At 45.4% G+C, this 23,479-nt stretch overlaps 1 protein-coding gene across 2 annotated transcripts in view; it reads right to left on the bottom strand.

Moving 5' to 3' along the window:
• Nucleotides 1-23,479, bottom strand: part of LOC119393368 (beta-1,3-galactosyltransferase 1) — a 45,072-nt gene that overhangs the window by 9,667 nt on the left and 11,926 nt on the right. The gene's annotated exons all lie outside the window — the stretch shown is intronic.

Genomic DNA, 23,479 nt, shown 5'->3' with positions numbered 1-23,479 from the left:
AATAATAGAAAACGACTCCACCTCGCCCGCATAACTCGCTTGTTAGGAGTAAGCGACCATCTGCGTACAGCACCCAACATTCCGTCACTGGGTAATCTGCGTGTCTGCTCACCAGCCTCCCTTAATTATCTCTTGCATGTATTGAAGTTAGACAGGCGACTCATCCTTCATAGAACTGACAAGGCTCGTTATGGCCACGCTTTTATTATTATTATTAATGTATTCAAGTTCTTAATTTGCGATTCCTAAACGTTGAGCTCCGCATAAGAAACACTGCGTGGTATAATGCTACGAACAGTAAGAGAACCCTCCACGTGTACATTAACTGTTCCTTCACTACCGATGTAAACACAAAGTATTTGCAGGAGGCGAGCAGTAGTGGAGCTTCGTCGAGGCTTCCGCAGAAAGCGTGCAGCGCTTCCGGGGTTTTACGTGCCAAAATGACGATATGATTAGGAGGCACGCCGTAGTGGAGGTCTCTGGAAATTTCGGCCATCTGGTGTTCTTTAACGTGCACTGAAATCGCACAGTACATGGGCCTCTAGTATTTAGCCCCCATCGAAATGCGACCGACGGAATTTCTCGAACAAATGGGTTTCGCCGCCCGTAAAGGTCTGTCTACACGTATGCTAACAGTGCGGGATTGCGGGGCCGGCTGACAAGCCCTGCTCTGTTATGCGTATGTAAATAGCCTTCTTTAGTCTATCTTCTGTGCTATAATTTCCCTTAACCATTTTACTCCCCAACTCCCGCCCTACCGCTGCTGTCTGCCATTCAGATCTCATTATGCGCCGCACTTCCCAATTACAGTACCATCAGCAGTAATTTCCTTCCGTTCATTTTTTATTGCTTACTTTATTTATTAAAACAAAAAACCAGTAACTATTACTTCTATATGCCGCATACTATTTACAGTCGATTTGATTGAAGTGGTGTTTGGCTCTCCCCTCACAGCTAAAATACTAGATACGTCTTCTTTTTTTTCTTTTTTGCATGTCTGAAATCGTTGTCATGACTGCACCTCATGCATGAGGACCGTTTCTTTATTTACGCTTAACGGAAAAAATCTCTTCATGGAAGTGTAATAATCCGTAATGAAGAAACATTGGCCGGGAGAGCAGACCTTTGATGTCGCACTGTTTCGCCGTGATTCTTTTTTCTAGCGCGCCAAGGTATGCGACGTATGGAACACGAGAACCGTTTCTTTCAATGAAATAATTTGTATTTATAATCAGTCGATTTAATCAATTACATTTAATTAATTAACTGATTAGTCAGCACCCTTTTTGTTGTGAGAAGGGTACATAAAAGCCCTTATGTTCGTTTGTTGTGTTCATATCAATATTATATAGCATCATGAAGACGCACAATTTTTGCGTTATTGCGCGGCAACTCATCAATAAAAGCTACCCCGAGCGATGGCTTTGATCTACGGCCTTTCAACTAATGCCCAGTCTGACTTCTGACGCTTACAATTACTGCTTCACAGATGCACGAAGTCATGAAGTTCTGCACATTTCCACAGATGTATACACCACGACAAGGGTGTCAACTTCGGAGCCATTCCAAATCGACAACACGCACGGCGTCCGCAATACACGTGTTCCAACTTGTGTTGACTGTCGTTTATTCTCTTTCCTATTACGACATTGCGTACTCAGGGACGAAGTATAAACCAAACGCGCGGCTCGCAAGACAGGAAGCGGGAGCCGTGGGGGACCGTCCGCCCCCCTCCCCACCACCGGCCTCTCGGGCGCTGGACGTAATCCGCACGGCACAAAGCCGCAACAGAAACAGGTGCATTAACGCTTCGCTTCCCTCGGGAATATACGGACAGCGAAGCAACAACGCGCACACAGCCTCTTCCCGAATTTTTTTTTCGCGCCCGCTTTTTCTCGCCTAAAAGTGCGCTCGCCACTTAGCCGCATGAACGAGCACTTTCACGCTCCGCGTGCTGGCAGATTATGGCTAGGGACGCAACCGACCGAGCCTCGCGCTTCATGCCAGCCCCTCGCGTAATACGCTTCCGTCCTTTCTTCTTCCACGTGCGAGAAAAAAAAAAGAATACATTGCGCAGCGAGGGGTTGCGTCTCGCGGTCAGTCACGTGATGGGGCAGCCACTTGTGTATTCTATACACTGTCTGCGCGGCGAGAACGGAAGGGGGCGCCGAGTGACGTCCGGTCATAAAATGCGCGTGCGTGCATGAGTCTGTGTGTCTGTGAGTTGCGATGGAAGTGTGATAGTATGTAAGGGATGTTGCGATGTATACGCTCGCCTTGAGCTCGCGTCTCGACAGAAACAGCGCGAGACCGGCGGTGATGTATCGTTAAATTCGTGCAGCGCAACGTGAAGCGGAGCGTGCACTGTAGGAGTTCGCGCAGATTACGGCGTAGATGCACGCTTTTCTTGTTTCTTTAGTGCACGTGAAAAACTGATACGGCGTTGCTCGAAAGCACCGCTCGCGCGGCAGACAGCACGCGCGAAATTGGCGGCGAAAAAAAAAAAAAATTTACGACGTCTGCGTGCGGCTTCGCTGCGATACACTGTTTAAACTAAGACCCCGCGGGTGCCTGGTTTCATTTAGTTGCACGCACAGCTGTATATACGTGGTCGTATTAGAGATGCAAAAAGTGTAGTGAGCAGGGAGCGGAAAACAAATCGCGTGAATTCACTAGACACGGCTACCCAGCCTATTTTCATCACGAACAGCCACAGTGAGTGGAGAAGGACTATTCATTCGAAAGTGTAAAGCTGCGCGACGCTAAAACTGTGCAGTGCGGCGTAAGCTGTGTTGCTAGCGTCAGCCAATCGGCAGCCAAGTTTCCGGAGCTCTGCGTAGTACGTGAAAGCTTTTCGTACACAATCGGCAGGCTCGCACGAGCTGTCCCACTGGGGTTATATGACTGACAGTACATCATCGTTCACTATATAGCAACGCTCATATCTGCTAACTAGGACAACAATTTTCTATCGGTCGCTCTTTTGTAAAATTTTCTTCCATAATCAAGTACTTCGAGAGGAATTAATCTCAGAATCTGCTTACTTTTCATCGCGTGTTGACCACCCGAATAAAGTAGTCATTCACTTCTGTCGCACTAACCTCTTTTTGCATTCTTTCCTTCCGAAGACAAGCAGAGACTGGAATCGCCTCCCCCCCTCCTTCGCTGCCGCAAAGGACCAAGCGTTGTTCAAGTCTGCAGTTTTGGAACGTTTTGTGGTGCAACTACAAACTATCTTTCTCCTCGTTTTTATAACTAGTATGTGCTAACTATTGTATATGCTTCACTGTTGTTATTTTCCGTGTTCATATTGTACCCACCCCTTTGTAACACCCTCTGGGTCCTGAGGGTATACCAATAAATAAATAAAAAAACGACTTCGTGGAAACTCAACGCCTGATTGGCTCGCAAGAGCGCGCAACAGCTTGCACAACGTCGCGCGGCTCTGTGACGAAGACTGAATGTATAGCTTATGCCGGATCTTCGCCGCCGGCATAGAGTTAGCGGTGATCGCGAGCCTAAGCGAATCAAGCTGCTGCGTGCATGCCCAATACGGTCTTGCAGCGCCTGGGGGCAACCGGACGCGACAGCACGAGCTACATCCGCAGAGAAGGAAACACAGTACGACGACTCCGCAGCCGACGACGTCTCCACTCATTGAGTTTAACCAACGAAGGCCCAAAAGAAAGACGTGCGCTGTGTGCACGACTTTGGTAGCGACGACGAAGTGCGTCAAGAGCTGACCCCCCGAGGCTATACATGGCGTGCCGCAGTTGCCAGCCTAGCGTGCAAGCGACTGGATAGCAGGCATTTTATTTGTTTGGTCGTGTACAAGTGCCCGACGCTGCGAGCGACACGGCTAAGTGGTATCACGCTCTACTCGGGGCCACTGGCCTGATGGTTTCAGTGCTGACGGCATGAATTCGAAACGAGAAGGACCAGCAGTAGCTGAACGGAGACATTGCCCCTGCAGGGCTACGAAGTAACGCGTACGTGTATGCATTGACAAGCGCAATGCTAGACGGCGACGAAAGAAGGGAACAGAAAACACCCCATGAAGTGTAACGTTACGGTGTGCCGATCCACTCAGCATGTTACGGGCATGCCGACTGGATTACAAAGTATAGTGCTCAGCTATGTAGGCTGCCAAGAATATTTCTGGCGGCTATGTAAACATATCTGCTGCTTTAATATGATTAAGAAGATAACTTGAGAAACCTGAACAGATAATGAACATGTTAATGAACATGTTAATGACTAATTACAGCGAGAAACAACAGACGAATGATCAGCAGCCAAGGCCCCACTTGTGCGATATATATAATATGTGTTCTCCTTGGCTTCACTGAATGTTGGCTTCGAGTCACCACTGTGACTAAGAAAGATAGTCGAGCCCTTCGGCTTCCGTTCTATTAAAAATGCGAAATTTTTGCCTGTTCGCTATTGTGGAGTAGCCTGCAATACACGTAAGCCATAATTTACATTTCGGTTTGTGCAGCTTCGCCATAGAGTAACATAGCTATGTAGCTGCCACACATTTCGGTGAGGCTCCGCCGATCTAGCAACGGTGCCTCGGCAGACTCGCAGGCTTCCACTTTACGCTTCGGCCTGCGACTCCTGAAAGGCCTCGAAGTGGTACATTTCAAATTTTTGTTGGCCGGTCGACCTGTGCAGGGTTGCACGTGTAGTGATGTTCAGGATGACCGACGGACTCATTTAACACGAGGAACAACCAAGGGCAATGGCAAGAGATACACGGTGAACTATGAGGAAACAAACATATGCGCGATAAAAAGAGCAACAACAAAACAAGCTATGCACTGAATGAACATTAAAAGTACAAATACAGACAACGTGGTATGTTGATAAAATAACTCGACAAAATGGACACTAAAAGAAACAAAGAAAAAATATGAGAAAGACCCTGCTCCCACTTCGGAGCTTCTTGTGCGACGCAGCGCGCACTATTACAGTGATATGTAAAGACGGGTATAATAAAAAAACGGTAACAAAAAATTCACAATAAAAAGTTCCGTTCGTTGCGCGGGACACTCCGCGCATGCCGCCTACGCGAGACTCGCGACACCGATGACCGCGCTCTTCGCTGATTCAACGTCAACTGTCGTAGCAGCCAAAATTCTTCACCTCCACCGCAGGTGAGTTCTCCCAACACGTGTTTTTGCTGCACGTTTGGGAAAGCACCGGATGCGCCGTTCCCCCAAAGGGTCGGGGCACTCTACCAACTCTACCTGGGAAGTTTCTCTCCCGACAACACGGCGCCCTTCCGAAGGGGCGCGCGATTGTGACAATGGCGCTGCTACCGATTCTTAAAATACGTGCTCAACATTGTTCCATAACTTATCGAACGTTGTTCTTGATTTGTTGATTTGTAAGTGCGCTGCAACAGTCGATATGACTACCGCTATTATTAATACTACGACAGTTTCATCACGCTGCAGTTTCTTCCTGCCGCTTGGCTCTCGGTTGGTTCTGTAGCTTGCGGTTAGCTTCACGTAATCACATATTCACATATCCTCCATTCCCCCTTTCAATTGTAAATGCCGTCCTCCGTTGCGTTTCACATACTTTGGTAACTAACAATTCCGTTACCACAGGTTATATGTCCACTGGTTATATGTACGCATTATGTGGCCATCGCAGGTTCTTTTTTTTTTTTCGCTCTCTAGAATATCGGCTACCCCTGTTGGCTCTGTGACTCAATCTGCTGTCTTCCTATTTAATGTTACGTCTATCATTTTCCATTCCATCATACGCTGCGCGGTTCTTGACTTTTTCTCGAATTTCATTGTTATCCTCCAAGATTCAGCCTCATGTGTAAATATCGGCAATACAGAATTGCACACTTGTTGCTTTGTGGACCGAGTTTCCTGTCATGAAATGAGAATGCCTGCCGTATGAACTCCAGCCCATCCTTACTCTGCGATGAATTTTCTTTTCGTAAGTAGGCCTCCCTGTTAGTGGTTGAACGAGGTATTCACAGATTTTAAAAGATATTTGCTAATTTTCAACTCTTGTTCTTTCGCCAGGCTATTTAGGATTGTCTTTGTCATCAACATATTCATTTTTTGCCCCACTTTTATATTTTCTCGATTTAGGTCTTCATTTTTTGGAAATTAGTGGCCAACATCACTGAAGAACACAATGTCATCTGCGAAGTGTAAGCTGCTGAGGTGTTATTCGTTAATATTTATGCTTTTTCCTGAAGTCGGCTGTATCTTATCGCTGAGTTTTATGTGCCGGAACCGCGGCTTGATTGCGAGGCACATCATACTGTGGACTTCTGAGTAGTTTTTACCGCATGTCGTTCCTTAACCTGGAGTTAAAGGCCCTTAACCACCTCCGATAATTTTTTTTTGACATTTCATGGGCTCTAACACGTGTAACTTTGCTATTACCGCACCGTTTCGAAAAATTCTCACGGCTGCGTGTTCGTTGTGGACTCGTGCGCAAATGCAACACCACAAGTAAATTTTGACCTCTGGGTGGTTTAGGGGCCTTAAATCTAAGTGCACCATGCGTTACTTGTGTCCACGCATGCTCAAATATGGGCTATGAGCTATCTCAAACAAAGTGTTGTCGGTAGAGGTCACCCGTGCAACCCAGAGCGCACTCTACGGCGTTCTAGAGAAGCATGCTGAAGCTCTGCACATCACTCATTTTACTGCGTTTAGCTCCTTTTCCCGCTTCGCTGTGATTAGAGAGAGAGAGAGACTCTTTATTAGAAAAACAGAATTTTCCCGGCGTCAGTATACCGCTGGCATGCTACTCTGTTCGCTGGGATTATCATCAAACAATTGATTCCATAGACTAGCATTCGCAGAATGCGCTGCCTATATCTTACCCCTCCTATATCTTACCCCTAAGATACTGGTGAACTACCAGTGCTTGACAGTGCACTTCGTATGAGCCCAAACACATTTTAATTCATCGCGTGAAGAACTTAAACCACCAATTTCCATAAAATCTAGCTTAATGTTGCCCGCATTGTGCCCACTACCGCCGTACCGTGCTCCGCGGGCCAAATCGCCCAAGAACCGTTGAGATTACTTTATGGTGCCTTGATACCGCCGACCACGGCCCGCGTTGGCATTGAAGAATCGTCGTTAGCCTATCGCACGTCGTAACGCCATCTGGAAGCGAACCCTCTCCCGGAGTCGCCGCGGCATTCCAATGGAGAAAAACAGCAGCGCTCCTAGTCGTCACGTATTCTCGACGCGCCGGTCCTGATGGGGGCGAAAGAACTCTCCGGTCCTAATAATAATCGTTCGAGGGGCAAACATCTGCGAGAGAAAGGAAAACAACGTGAAAGGGCACGGAAGGGAACAGGCGGAACCCGCATGCCATCGTAATTGCATCGCGGCGTCATGCTGGGGAGCAAATCGGCCTGCGCGAACTGATGGCGAAGTCGTAACGTTCCTTTCCCTTTCCACCCCTCTCCTTCCAATGGGCCGCTGCACCATTCGTGATCTTTTCGCGGGTCCGGCCTCATCAGCACCACGGCGAAGTTCAACGGCTCAGAGTCGAGGGGCTCTGTAGCCAGCTCTCACTCATCAATCTCCTGATAGACGGAGCAAACTTTTTTTTTTTTGTCGTGGTATAGCGGTGGCGTTCTCGAAGATGTGCGCCTGCTGTGAAAGCCTTCATCGCTGCGAATGGCCACACGATGGGCGCAATCTCGTGCGGCAATATCAATGCCGCTGCACTGCACAAACTCAACATCGCTCAATGTCTGAAGCTTGCTGCACTGATCGCTTCGCTCTGTAAGGCTGTGAATATCCGGCGATGACGGAGTGTCGTTATGCGTGAATACTATCACGATGGGTTAATTAAATTTGCGCGGTAGGTGAGAACCGGATAGCCAGGGTGATCAGTACTGCTTAGATGACGATATATTGGACTTGTAGTTACTACTGAGTCGTTTGCAATAACCTGCGTAAGCAGCTTTTCGCTCATTTGCTTCTTTATTTTTACTCGTCATTTACTTTTCCTTCGTTTCTTGCTTTTTATAGATGCAATCAAAATTCGAAGCTTACGCATATATACTGTGTAAAGCATATATTGACATACATGTATTCCGGCTTTTAATGAAACTTCCTGAGATGGAATATTGCGCTGATCTCGTTATATAGGCCTTTCAATTTGTTATGCTCGTGTTAAGGAGGAGGAAGAAGGGAGGGCGGAAGCTATGTTGTTCGCACTCATTATCTCTACTGCCCATGCGAGAAATTTTATTAATTTACCCCTGTAAGTTCTACACATATTAAGGGAGCGACACCTGCGCATCGCAGCACCCCTTCTCTTCATCTCCAACCCAAGTGCTCGAAATCGTATTCGGTTGTTTTTATTTTTCTTTTGCATTTTCAATTTCCCCATTAGTTTTCTTCCCTTTTTTTTCAGTTGTGATAAAGATGCGGCGAGCACATGTATCAAGCCTATTGGAAATAGCGTGTTGGTAACGACAGTGGTCTTCTGTGAATCTGCACTTACAGCTTTCGGTGAAACAATGAGTATTTGCTAAAATAATGTGTTCTAATACTGAAGCTTCTGCAAGGAAAGCTTCTTCATCGAAGTTACCTGCATAACGAATGATTACTAACGCCCCTGCTATACTGTGAGCGTTATCATGCGTGACCTTTACAACGAGGTATCAATGTAGCTCGTTTTCGAGCTTCGAATCGCTTCGAATTCGAAGGTCGCAGGTTCAATCCCTGCCGGCGGCAAGTTATCTTTTCGTCCACTTTACCTTCTTCACATTTATATCCCAATTATTACACATAACATCTCCTATACTTTCCTTGGCATTACCTGTCTGTTAGTTCTCATTAATATAGAGCCCATGACGTAGCTTCTTGCAACACTTTCTTTGTTACGTTTTGACTATTACGTCAAAAAAAAAGAGCTGTCACTCTAATTAAGGCCGGTGCGATGTGAATATTAATTTCGCTCCGATTTCATTCTTTTCTCATTGCAAATACTATTCAACGTGTACCAGAACTGCTCATAACGTTAATAGCGTGTTCAGAGTACTCAAGAAGAAGATCGAAAGCGAATAGCGTTAGATCGGCATCGTTACAAAAAGCCTCCTAAATATTTTTTCATTGAATAAAGAAAAGAAAAGAAGGGAAAGATGTGCTCTGACAGTTACGGATGGTCGCATCGGCAGATACATGTCACCTGGCAAACGTCAAGAATGCAACGAACGCTGTCACTTTGCCGACACAGCTTCGTTCCCGCCCGTCTCCATCACCTGCACGTGCAATGCGAATGACCACGTGATATTTCTCGGTACATGTACACCGTTATGCAAGTTGTTTCCACGAATCTGCATCGGCGTTACATGTACGCAGTGTCTGCACAGTCCAACCACCCGTATTCACTACAGAGCTCTCGGAGACCTGAAGTGACTGTCACTTTGAATATGAATAGACCTTAGGCAAGCGCGATGCGAAGCTTTCTAACGCAGCTATCTAAAGTGGGGATTGATAAGACAGTTGAATGTGCTCGCTCGAGGGTTTTGATATCGGAACATCGTCATTAGGTCAAGGAGCCCAGCTCCGTATCTCCTCTCCAATGTGGTGAGACCGAGTTCATCGCGATAGTGCCGACCGTCACGAAGATTGCTAGTATGACCTAGAATTTGAGGCTGTGTTACAGAAGGGCTCTCTTTCTCCTCCCAATTCGACGATGTACTATCAAGACAGATGAGTGATGACTACATCTTTGGCATGAATCGACATCATGCCAGTTTTTGGGTTCATGACCTAAAGACTCTTTGGATGCGGTCATGAAGATCACAGTGTCTTTCTTTATCTTCTTTTTTAGGGAGAAGGTGAACAGAATAGAAAATTGTAATAGGCGATTCCCATTTGAGTTTTTTTTTCTTTCTTTTTTCTTCCTGCGCTATTTCATCTCCATTTTACTACCATCGTGACTTTATTTTTCTCCTTCTTCTCCCCTTCGCTCTCACTTCAGCATTTAGTAGCTGGTTAGGACCCACTGGCTTTTGCCAGTGGGTCTAACCTCCTCTTTTCCTATGTCCTCCTCTTTTGCTATAACCTCCTCTTTTCTCCTATTTCTGTCGCTTTTTTTTTCACTTAAAGATTGAAGTTAAAGTTTGTTTTCATACAAAGGCGTGCGTAGAAGCTTTATTATACTTCGAATAACTGTTTGGACAGACACAAAGAACACACACACGCACACGCGAAAACATTACTTTGTTTTAATACGAGTCATTGTATCACTTTTCATATTTATTTGAGGGAGGGTATGTTTTATTATTACTTTAGTGTAGTGGTAGTGATAATCGCTATGTGGTCACTGTGGTAGACCCTGATTGATTCCGCGGCCATTTTCAGCAAGACGAATTTGTTACTTTCGTGCAGCATTGTATTCACGCTGTGCTTCTGGTGTCTTTAATTTCCGTGGTCTACCCATGGCATTCTTAGAATGAACTGAATGATTTGCTAGACGGGTTTTGCTCTTATAATAGACTGAGGATACGGGAACCTACCACACGCGGGGAGAAGAAGGCAGGACGGGCAGTTGGACGTCAATTCGAAGCCCTCGTGTAGAAGTCAAAGCAGCTGCTGCAACCTAAAGAAAGAAAGAAAGAAGAAAGAAAGAAAGAAACGAAGAAAGAAAGAAAGAAAGAAAGAAAGAAAGAAAGAAAGAAAGAAAGAAAGAAAGAAAGAAAGAAAGAAAGAAAGAAAGAAAGAAAGAAAGGTTGAGATCACTAACTGAAAATGCTCCCCCGCACTATACAGATGGATAGCTCGCATTCTGAAGTTTGATTGATTGCTTCTTGGACAAACTCTCGATGGTAAATAGCATCCATTCATTTCCGACTCCCATGTAACCGATTCGAAGGCAATGAACTCTTCCCATTGTTTAACTTCCTCTATCCATTTTAAATCTCCGATTCTCAAGCGGCGTTGACAGATTAATTAAAGGAACTACGCTCTCTTTGTGTACATACACTATCGCTGGACTAAAACTAACTGATAATTAAGACTGCGTGTATGCTAAACATAATCCACTACAATGTCGATAATTTACACATACCGCACATAACGATCCGCAAGTTAAGCATATGTTAATTTGTTCACGCTTGCTAAGAAGAAAGAAATTACACATAACGATCATCACAAAAAAAAGATACCACAGTCAAATTATGCCTAAAAAATTGGCGAAGCTTGCTCTAAGCCGCGCAGGGCTTGAAACAGTGAAACGTCACGATTCGGAAGACTAATCTGGTTGTTTCTAGGTGGTTGCTAGGCTTTAGCTAGGTGATGCTAGGTTGTTTCTACGTTGATTCTCAGCGCAGTGAGGTTCGAGTTAAACCACAGACAGCCACAGACACGACACGGTTGTCTAAACTCCAGAGACGGAAACTCGCGCTGAAACCAAGCGCACCTCTCATAGATCTACAGGCCCGTCGTTGGAGTCTTCTCGCAGCGGCCGTTGCCTTTCCCGTTATCTAGTATTCTCTCGTTGTACGTACTCGGGGTCTTCGGCTCGCCGCCGTCGCTTCGCAGCCATTTGTTGGGCTAACTGTTGCCTTCTTCATTTTTAGTGGACCAGTGGTGAGTAGTGGGATTTAGCCAATTTCTGTGGCACATACCCGTTAAGATGATGATAGTTTTCCGCGATCGACTCACAAGGATTGCTTTGCTAAACAGCTTCGCTGTTCAAAAAAAAAAAAAACATTTTTTTCTGAAAAAAGAAAATGATCATGAAATTACACGTGATAGCCAAGTAATTGTGATTAAATGACGAAGGCACGGGTTTCTGTAAGCTCAGCCAGTCTCTAACACGTTGGCTGTAATTCGATACACACTGCGGTATGCCACTGTCTCAGGCATCACTTTTTGAGACGCATACTTAACGCGATTTAACGCATATATTTTTTACGCTACACTCTAAATATTTTCACGCGTAATAAGCGTGAAACGTGCCCCTCGGCCTCCTAAAATTCGTTTTATGTACCATGTGACTCAAAATACGCGTTGTTTTCCTCCACCCAAGCGTGACGCCGGTCGAGGACACGCACATTCGCTGTATTTTACGCGTGATGCGGGATTCTACGCGTGAGAACCGGAAAACTCACGCTGAGGAAAAGTTTGCGACGCCGATCGCGCTTCTCCTCATCACGCGTATATATATCCTGATACAATCGCCAAGACAGCCGTGCGACGTCGCCGTTACTCGCCTCTGATTTGCTGCTGCGATTTGCGCCTGCTTTCATTTATTTTTGTTTTTCACGCGAATGCCTTGAAAGGTGGCGCTTGCTTCGATATATGCTTTTGGCGGGAAAACGGGGTTAGAGTCGTTGGAGTCATTGACTTAGCAAGCTCTTTGTGCATCGTCTCTGCCTGCCCTTCGAGCGTGTACTGTGCGGAGGGTTCGCTTTGTGGTGTTGGAAAGTGGTGAAGTCATGCATAACTTGACATCGATTGACCTGCGTGGTGTGCCGCGCGGTAGATGCAAAAACACGGAATGCGACTGCCCGGAGTTCTCGCGCGACACGGTGCCACTCACTGCGAACTCTGCTATTCCGGCCGGATGGTGTGCATACTGCGGGCACTCGCCTGCCATTCACGGCCGCTTGGAATACCTGGGTAAGCAAATATTTTGAAATGTGTTTGCTCATTATATGTTTTACAACTATTTTCGCAACAGTGACGTTTCTTCCTATTGACCTCTGAACTTGAAATTAGTATCAGGCCAAGTTCTCTGTGTACAGTATGACGGACAGAAACGCGAAAATTTAGGGCTATGTAATTCACGTACTTTCATTTTGAACATCTCCATTTCGTGTCATAGCGGCGTAGTTTTGCCTCGAACACTTACATCAGAGCCAACATTAACTTTAGATGCCGGATTCGAAGCGACGTGACGTGATTATCTTGAGTAATTGCTCATGAAAGTATTTGTAGTAAAGAAAGTGATGTCGCATTCAGTCCGAGAGTTTCTGTTTCACTCGGGTCGTGCGATCGACCGGGAAGGATGACAAGAAAGAAGGAAGGAGTGTTGCTCTCGGTGCCGTGGCTGTGAGCCGTTTCTCCTTCGCCGTCAGGTATCCACCGGTCCCCGCGTCTAGCGCTCGTTAGCTTTGGCCATAGCTTTGGCTTGTCGGCGCCAAATTTCGTGGCCGCGTCGTGGTTCGCGGCGGTGGCCATTTTCGGGCCAGGTGGCGGAACGCCGGTAAAGGGGCCGCCTGGCGCCTCGTGCGGTGAATAAACAGCGCCTGCTTCCTCCTTCCTCCGCAGAGCGCCTCGAAAATGACCAAAAATATATTGTATGCCGTAAATTCATGTAGTCGATGCGTACATTACGAAGCGTTAAAATTGTGCCATATGCTGCAAAACAAGCGCGTTAAGGCCACAGTAAAAGTGTGTGTTTTTGCTGCACATCGAGGCTGAAGTTCGCTTTTTTATGTGAGTGCGCAACGCATGAGTCCATAAGTATTATTTGAAGCCGTTATTACCAAGAGAGCGCTCTGGTTACAGGCGAACTATTTATGCCGCAACCTAGCCTTTTATAGTAAGATACGATTGCGTCACCTTCAGGAATTTGAGGCTACTGGGTGAAGTCGCACTTGAGTGCAATTAATAGGGAGTTTTCGAATAGTGGCCCCAAACGTTCGGGGCCCCAAGGCCTCTTGCGTGGGCTCGCTTTGGGTCAAGCAGGAGTTATAGAGTTTTCGAATAGGGTCCGCGGCGATTTGGGCACTCCCCCTATTCTAGGTCACTGTGGTCTTGGCCGAGAGCCGTCGCTTCGAAGTGAGTGCCGTCATGTTTGTTTGACGCAAAGCTTTTGGGGCAGGCTTTGGGGCTCCCGCTAAATTGGCGAAATAGCGTGCCCAACGCAAAACCCGAAGCTGTTTCGGTCTCGCGCATGCGCAGCGGCCTTGGCATTATTTCTTTGGGGCCCCTATTCGAAAATTCCCTAATATTTGCGTTACCGTAAGGTAGCATAAACAGTTTACCTTACGGTCCACTACGTGGAGCCAGTGCCTCGGCGGTCGGTAATGCTAGCTGTCGCGGCAGCAAGAATGGAGCTCTGTTGCAGTCATGTTGTGATCTTATAGCAAAATTACACGGAATTACAGAAAAGCTGTTTTTGTAAGCGCCTCAGGTAGAGCATACGTGTCAAAACAGTCAATTGGAGCTTGTACCTTTTACTGTAAAAGCCCAAAATTGTCGCGAGTACAAAAAATGAAGTGCTTCGTATGGTACTCAGTGGTGTAACTAATAGCTGATATTTTGAATGCCGTTTCTGAAATTCGCAGTGAAATGTGGTCAGTATACGATCCCCAGGTTAACGGTTTTCTTTCTAATGTATGAATATGTCTGAGATACCACGCTGAGTGCACGTGTTCACAGTCGAGTTGAGTTCTACTTCCACAAACACTATAATTGCGGAAGAGTGCTTAGCTCACCCGGCTGCCAACCGACAAGACAGCGGTTCGATTCCCACCGCGGGCACAAATCTTTTTTTTCCTGCAGCTGTTCCTCTCTATGGACGAACGGTTGCACCACAATGTTCCTTCTTTGGGGCTTACAGTTGCGTCATACGGGATGTCAAACATACGGTTAACCTCTCTGCATTTAGTCTCGAGAAGGACTAACGGTTCTGCCAACGCAGTTCGTTTGTCAAGGGAACAACTTTTGATTGAAAAGCTCGCAAGATCTTTTGGAGTGTACGGGGTTCAGAAAGAGGCACTCGTCTTACTTCCGCAATTAAATTTATTGCTGTGGAATTTATATTTGTTGATCTGTGCAGACAATAGATGAAGAAGGACATTCTGAAAGCGGAATAGATGCACCCCGCGTGAAGGCACTTTTAAAAGCATCCTTTATCCTCAGGACCACGTCACCAGTGGCGGTATTACCGGCTTATCTCCTAAACGAAGAACTCGTAAGACAGTCCTGTACCTTCTTATGTCCCTCTTTATTTCTTCAGATTGCCATATTTCAGAAGATTTTATTGGCGCCCAGTGTAATCTGGAGCACTCACGTTTTTTTTTTTCATTCGTGCTCAAACAGATTGCCGGTGTACGAACTATACTTGACTTTACGACATCAAAACCCCTTTGTACTGTTCTTGCTGACCCCCAATGCCACTATAATTAAATGAACAAAGAGCCACGAAGTTTTGCTGATTGTGCGCTGTATTCTGTGTTCATGAAGTTTAACTCCACGTTTTCTCTTTCAGCTTGCCTTTGAAAGTGAACTGATATTTTTAAGCACTATGGAGGAGAATGTCAAAAGCCTCAGCAAAATTCTTCCTGCAGTGGGACAGTGTCATCCTTAGCGGACCCATCGTACACAGAGGTGGATGCGTACCTGAGGCCAAGGCTCGCGAAAATGGCCCTAATTTCAGAGGTGAGTAAAATAGTTTTTTAAGAGCCAAAGTTTCAGAAGCAATTCATAACGTCATCATTCTTCTGACACTATACTCAGTTTTCAGCAGTGTATCAGAAGATTTAACGCCGCAGTCGCAATGTGAGCTTTGTCGACAAAATCATTTTCATGAATTTGTAGTTCTGTACCAAGTGAAATTGGACAACGGTTCATTCCATCGGGTACCAATTTAATTTCTGCTTTTTATCTTTGCCAGGTTTCACCCGTAGACATTATTGGCCCGTGCATTGTGTGGGGCGACGTGAAGGAGCTTGTATGCGGCAAAGAGCCCAGCGAAACCATGAAGCTACAGCCGAACACGTCGCTGGAAAAAGCGCTGGTGCTTTGTTTGTGAGTGTACTACGTCAAGGACCTTGCGTATCCGGCTGCTTTTGGCCAGTTGCTTGGCTTCGTTCAAGCAGTCGTTAAACGTGTCGGCATCGACGAAATTCCATGAGCGCAGAAAAGGCTACGGTATTTGTTCACGAAACTACACTTCGTTTGAGTTAAGTACACATCAAAGTTTATGTGTTGCTTAAAGAGACATTCAAAATTCATCTAGCGCCTATTTTAGAGTTCCTGTGTGTTTTTTTCTTGGATTGCTCTTCCATAAGAAGAAGCGTTTTTGTAAGTTATGGTCAATAAAAGTTTTACTCAAATTTAAATTGTTGTAAATATTTCGTTCTACTTAACCCCTTATCTTTGATTCAAAATGTAAAGTGTCAGAGCACTCCGCGCAAAATTCCTCACTCAAATTTCTGGGCTACCGTATATATAAGTAATCGCCTCCAAAAGAATGCATGCACATCAGAGGCTTAATTGTAGGATTCGCCAGATGCACCTGCGGAAGATGCTTTATGAAAGTTTTGAGACAATCCAGAACGCCTTCATTCTGCTAACACTACTAAATTCTGAACGGTGTATAACGAAGATCTAACGCCGCAATCGCGGTGTGAGGCTTGTCGATCCGTGACAGGAGGCCTTCCTAATGCTTAGTTAAGGTGTAAGAGAGGATTTTTTACTTGATGCGGGGTTCTCCTGCTCTATAAAATGTGTTTCTGACTGTCAGAAAGTGTTTAAAAATAAATTTGAGAGAAGATAATATTTGTTGTGCTGTATTTGTTGATGCTTGGCGGCTCTTTGGCGGGTATATATGCTGGTTGCCCGGCATTAAATGGCTAATTACAAAAATCAAGTTTCAATTTTCATATTGGGCACGGGAACATTCTATTGGTTCTGCATAACACGAGCTTGCTAGCTGCACCGTAAATACAAACCGCACTGCCGATGTTGAGCTGTGCGTATATATGTACCGTTGGGTACAACATGGAAAGAGTAGCCAGTGAAATAATGAAAGCTTGTCTCTTATTTCTAGCCTACTCTCTGTACTATAAACCGAAATCCATATTTATGTTTCAGCCAGCAAGCTCATTTTACCCTCTCGCAGTGCCGCGTTCTACAGCTTGCACATGTGCAAGATGAAAAGGAAAAATTAATTTTTGTAATGCATTAATTAATGCCGGGCATAAGTATGTATACTCTTCAAGAAGCCGCCAAGCCCATACAGCACAACAAATATTATCTTCTTTCAGCTTTCTTTTTGGATGATTTCTGACGGTCAGAAAGGCATTTCAAGGAGCGGGAGAACGCCGCATTAAGTAAGTAAAACTCCTCTCTAACACCTTCTCTAAGCGTTAAAAAGGTTGGCAGTCACGGTTGGCAAGCGTGGTGCGCTTAGCGTGAAAGCGCACCACGCTTAGTACAAGCATGCAAAAAATCGCCCCCACTCACGCTTCGCAAGCGTTATGCATCCCGCAAGTCACGCTCAGGAAGCGTGATTTTTTCAGCGTGAAAGCACACCACGCATAGAACAAGCGTGCAAAAACACGCCCCCTCTCACGCTTGCTACGCGTGAAAATATTTAGAGTGTACTGATGTACTTAAGATAAAAATAATTTGCACCGAGTGAACACGAAGACACCCTCCAATTTCACTTAGACTGTAACACTCCAGACGTTTCCGCGGAGGATACAGCGCGCAATGTAGCACGAAGGTAGTATCCCTCAATTGGCGTGACGTGTCGATCTATGCGACCTTCTGTGCCAACTTAAAGTTATAGTTTGTACTTAATTGGAAACAGCTTGCTCGATTTGCTCATTATAAATTAAGGTTTTTTTATTACCGCGAAATCTGTTGGCACGTCCCTTCTCTTGACACGTCCTTGGTTGTGTTGCCGGTCTTTTCAATGTTTGTTATGCAGGCCCACAAACCTAAGGAATATCAGCAGCAAATGGTATAACTTTGTGCGGCGAATTCCTTTTGGGAAGCGCTTGTTTATAAGTTTTTGTTCTAATAGTGTACAATATTTAAGCCTATCAAGTAGTGCTCGATGGAAACACATCTCTATCTATAACACAAGAGCGGGATGCGCTATGGCAGATTATATCACCGCCTTATGACAGTGGGCGACGGTAAAGCAGTGATCCCAACCACTCGCGCAGTCATTTACACAAGTGAACAAAAAATTACTCTCACGTTTACGGGTGGACAAGTCCAAACTTTCAACGCCTCCAGTGAATGCGAAAAGACTCCCGAGAAACCTAATGACGTCGCTTGAAAATTGGGTCCTGCCCCGGACTACGGCCAACGAGACGCCTAACAGTAGATCTCCGCCTATAATGCTGTTGTGAGTCGCACAAACACTGGTCCCTTACCCTCTTCCAAAGTACATACAGTCCGTTTATTTATTTATTTATTTATTTTATTATTTTATTTATTGTACACATATTGAATACAATGTGTTCCGCCTCTTTCACCCACTTATTATCCGATAATTACTAGTGACCAAATTGAACTATCGTACCTACTCGCATTTTATTAGCACTAGATAATATTGACTAAGAGCTCGCTAGTACTGGCTATATAATGACTAATGTTGGCTGTCATTGGCTAATGTCTGCAAGCGTTGACCATCAGCTCTTATAAAAGCAACGTTGTCCTTATTCAATTTCCATGCAATCGTGAGTTGCCTGTACCAATTTGACTAAGAGCTCGCTAGTGCTGGCTATATAATGACTAATGTTGGCTGTCATTGGCTAATGTCTGCAAGCGTTGACCCACGACCTCCTCTATAAACTTACGACTCTGCTCATCGGCGCTCCCCCTACGGCGGCGCGCGGTCCTGAAAGCCACTGCTGAAAGCTTGCGGATAGGGACGGAAGTGCCGCCAGGTGCCGCCAGCACTTACCCCCATAGCAGACGATGCGGCGGCTTCGTTTACATTGAGCGCACGCTGGTCTTGGTTTCCTGGCGCACTAGTGAGCGCGTAATCGTCGTCTTTTTTCGAGTTTCTAGCGTCTAGACTGACTGATTCACAGAGTTTTACCGTCTCAAAAGCAACACTCTGGCTATGCGAAGCACAGTACGTGGAGGGCTCCTGAATAATGTTGACCACCTGACCCAAAATCTAAGCGCGCGAAGGCCTTTGCATTATGTATCCGTCAACGTGCGAGCAGCGGGAACGTGTAGGGCAAAAAAAAAAATCAAACATAATATACAAAGAATGGCCTGCCAGAATGCAGTCCTTATATTCCTTGCGTTATTTCGTGCAATGGTGCCCTACCCTATAGTTCTCTATAGCTGTATGTTGAAAAATAATTCGTCCAAGGGCTGATGGTGGGTTCATCTTAAAGCCGAGTTTCTGCAGTACTACGAGACACTGTATTCGACGCAAGCGGTCGCCCGAATATCAATTAACTAGTATATCAGTTATGCATATTTTTTATCTGCTCTCCTGTCTTCCTATATTTTAGTTTACTCAGGTCTTGGCAGAGATACACAGAAAATTATTCCTAAATAGAGATATCGAAATACATGTGCTGGGAGCCTCAAGCACAGGTTCTGAGACACATATGTGTTTTTGACGTAACAGGATATTTCCGAACGCTTTCGCAAATAGACGAAAAGAAAGTATCCAGGGTTACAGTTTACAGGAATACAGATACAAGAATGCAAATACTAGAGTATACATTTATTCTAGACATCAGATCTGTTTTTGCGAAAATGTTGCACTTTTAGAACAGCAGCTATACTCAAATAGGCTGTAATTTAGACAGCATCGGTTAAACCTCAACACAAAACTCGCGAAATGGCTTGAGCCCGAAAAACAAATTTTGCGGTGCGACACCGCCGCGAGAGACAGAGCTTTAATCGGCACTGGATGGCATTAGCTGCTTCCGCAATTTTGCCTGTCAGCGGCGTCGGACGCTTTATGAGATGGGCCATTCTGCACGCGTGGGAACCCTTCACCGCCCGCACTGTGTCACAGACCGGCGGCGTGCCTTTGCTTGGATTAGGACAAAAAAGTCTTCCTTTCCCCTTTTGAACACATTGAGCTCAGTTCCGACAAAAAAAAAAAAAGTAACGATATGTTGATACCCGTGTCCTGCACTGTATCGCGATATGATCGATACGTACATTGTACAAGTATATTTCACTACTGAGATATGATTCTTAACCTCTGTAGTTTCATTGTCACTCTCCAAGTTTCTTCAATGTATGTTAGAACTAGCAAAACTGGAATAGCTAATGTACACTTTACCATTCTGTGACAGTGTTATGTCATCCATGGGTTAGGAATGCATCCATTCTCATTCTTCAGTAAATCTGCTAGACATGAGTAGGCTCTCCGGCATATTTTGACCTAGAGTACTCTTCTACAGATTCTCGTATCGAGTTGTCTGTCGTGAACACTCTTTCGCTGAACATGTAGTATTAATTTGTCTTCTGCATATTCATCTTCGACGCTACTTTAACGTGTTCTCAGTTTAGGTCTGCGATATATTTGTTTTGCAATTCGTCGCTATCATTGCTGAAAGAGCGCTCGAACACCCGTTCTTCAGAAATGACGGCTTTCGTAGTATCTCGTACAAATGTATACATAGGGAAATCAGGATGTCGCCTAATGATGCACCGGGAACTCTGCGTACATAGCTGGTACGAGTTAAAAAAAAACAAAATCCATAGACCTTTGAAAACGCATTAGCGCACCATTAGGGGAATGTACTGCTACCGTTGCCTATAACGTGCTTCTGATTGCGCAGGTCACTGCGAGGTTATCGCGTGTCACTGATGTCATGCAATAACTTCCTAATGTCGCAAAGCCGAGCGCCTACTATACGCGCCGAACAAGCAGACCCTGCGGAGGCAGCAACCGAAGCGAAGCCCGCAAAGTCGCAAGCTGGCGATGCCATGAGGGCATAGATGGGGGTCAGTTGTGGCGCCGCGGGCGTGCGGTGGCAGTTTGGGGAACTAAAAAAAACTGGCGACACGGGGAGCGGCGGCCATGAGGCAGGTCGGAAGTTTTAGAGGAGGTCGTGCGTTGACCATTCCGTCTTATAGGCAACGTTGTCCTTATTCAATTTCAATGCAGTCGTTGAGTTGCCTACAGAGGCGTAGCCAGAGGGGGGGTTTGGGGGGTTCAACCCCCCCCCCCGAAATTTTTCAGTTTTGCTTGCGCATATATACACGCGCACATACAAACGCACGCACGAACATACATAAAGTACGGTTGAACCCCCCCCCCCCGCAAAAAATTTCTGGCTACGCCCCTGGTTGCCTATACCAATTTCATTCACTCTTACTTCTAAGTTCTAACGCAAAATGAAGTGCAAGTACGGAGTGAGTAGAAGGCCGTTCTCTTATATCGTGTCGTTTGTGAGGCGAGGCGAAGAAAAAGAAATACAAGGAAAACATCCAGCCATGGCTTCCACGCATATCGATGTCCTCCTCAACAGCCGGGTCGATGCCCCGCGTACGGCGCCGCTATGCGCTGTGTAATCCGCCCCGCAGCCCACGCTGCACCGGTGAGATGCGACGCCCCCACGTCCAACGTGCTGTTGACGTTGTTTGTTAGGCGGCGAAAGCCTGGGAAAATGGCCTATAGACGATACGGCTACTATTTTTGTTATGATTCGCTGCCGCTGCTGTCGTCATAGTCGTTTTGTAGTTCTTGTTCTTGTTGTTGGTGGTGGTGTTAAGCTATCACAGTCCGCAAGAGAAAACGCCTGTCAACGTGATGCTGGCCCCGTATATTTGCGAAGGCAGTAATGGACAAATGCATGTATGAATGGTAAGCTCCGCGCGTTAGACCAAACGGGTCCGATATATCAAAAATTGATCTCTCACTATAAGTGTTCGCAAGGAAAAATTCCTGTTGCTTCTGCTACTGGCAATAATTAAATCTGTAATGACCGGCAGCATTCATAAACGGAAAAAGCTCTGTTCAGCCAATGATAATAACATACAGAAGCGCAGATAAGGTTGATATGAAGGATTTATTATTTACCTCCTTTTAATTTATCCAAAATTCTACCACGCTTTTGCTTCTGTATTATTCGCAAATTTACAATACTGTTTTCTGCATTTTGTAGGTGTGACTTTCTGACTCTGTTTTCATTTATTTTCTTGCGATGCAAGATGTTTTCTCTTCTACATCGGCGTCTGCAGTATACTATACAGTTTTTTTAGACATTGATACAGATTTTTTAATAAAAAATTACATGACTCCTGTCGTTTTCGCACATGAACTTTACGTCGAAGCGGAAATACTTTGCCCCAGCTGAAATGACACTGTTATGACTGATTAACAAAAACTCGTTTTTAATTATTGACTTGAGGGTGGTCGTGTATATTAGAAAGTTGTAGCGCGTGCCAATTTATGGCATACCCATTTTTTTTAGAAATCAAAAACGTTGCACGCGATTCGAGATATTCGTCACCGAATTTTAAGGGCGACACCGAAACTGACGGCGCCTGGCGAGCAGGAAACGTGGCCTTTTGGTTACGTAAGGCCGGAACTGCACGTGACAAGGAAGTGACGAAATTTGAATGAAGGCGCGCCAAAGCAGAACCCGGTACGAAAAGCGGCAATCATTCTGAAATACACAAGTAGACAGCTTATTCTATGGGTGCAATCTGTTATACTTATCTATTTCTTTCGTAAACTACAAACAGGCGCGAAAAACTATTTCGTATGTCTGCAAGAAGATGCGCTGCATGCAGTGGCTGCTCCTGAGTTTTATGTTTCACGACAAAGAAAACGTTGATATTGCGCTTTTCTTGCGCACAGCTCGAAAGAAACAGATAAGGACCAAACATCACACGTACAGGTAAGGCGATCTGCTGGCGAAAGTGAGATGACCTGCCGCTTTTCAAGAAAAGATACAGCCACGACGCGCCTTCATTCAATTGTTTGTTTCTTTGTTTTTTTTCTTTCTTTCTTTCTTTTTTCTTTCTTCTTTCTTTCTTTTTTCTTTCTTTCTTTCTTTCTTTCTTTCTTCTTCTTTGATTCGCAACCGTATTAAAGATTTCCTGCATATTTACACATAACGTAAGCTCACGATATCCGCGACTTATTCGCAATCCCTGTATACGAAGCACGGAGAAGTCCCGATATCGGTAAAGAATTTTAATCCCGTCCTGAAATCAACAGGCTTAAATGAAACCTTGTGCACAGCTATTTTATGTTTGTGTGTGTGCGTGACTGCATACGTGTTCTTCGTGCGTCGCTGTAATCACCGTATATACCACATTTATCTCATGGCACCTGCAACGTGGCAGGCCAGGCGACCGATCGGGCAAACATCCCCAGCATATCAATAAAAATGAATCTCGCTCTCAATACCTCTCTCCCTCTGATCATTTCTCCAGCTCTCGCCAAGCCACTGCACTCGCATCCCTCACCCATACTTATCCTTATCCACACCCTAATTCACTACAGAATACTCCTTCGTCCACTCACTTAAAGGGACTCGAAAGAGAAAAACGATTTTTCTCTTTAGCGATAAAACGCACTAACAGAAAATGCGGGTGGTGACGCCACTTTGAAGTTCCCGCACCAGTCGCAGTGACGTCATAAATTTTGACGAAGTGTACTAAGGCCTAGGTAGTTCCTAATCGGCAAAAATGAAGTACATTGTCTTCTGAGGGAGCCAGGGACTTAAAATACCAAGTGTCAGGAAATTTCGTTGAGTCAAGGCAGCCAAAATACGAAA

Source organism: Rhipicephalus sanguineus, chromosome 5, assembly GCF_013339695.2.
Source record: "Rhipicephalus sanguineus isolate Rsan-2018 chromosome 5, BIME_Rsan_1.4, whole genome shotgun sequence".
NCBI lineage: Eukaryota > Metazoa > Arthropoda > Arachnida > Ixodida > Ixodidae > Rhipicephalus > Rhipicephalus sanguineus.
The sequence above is the reverse complement of the archived record's forward strand: the minus strand, read 5'-3'. Positions and strand labels throughout refer to the sequence as shown.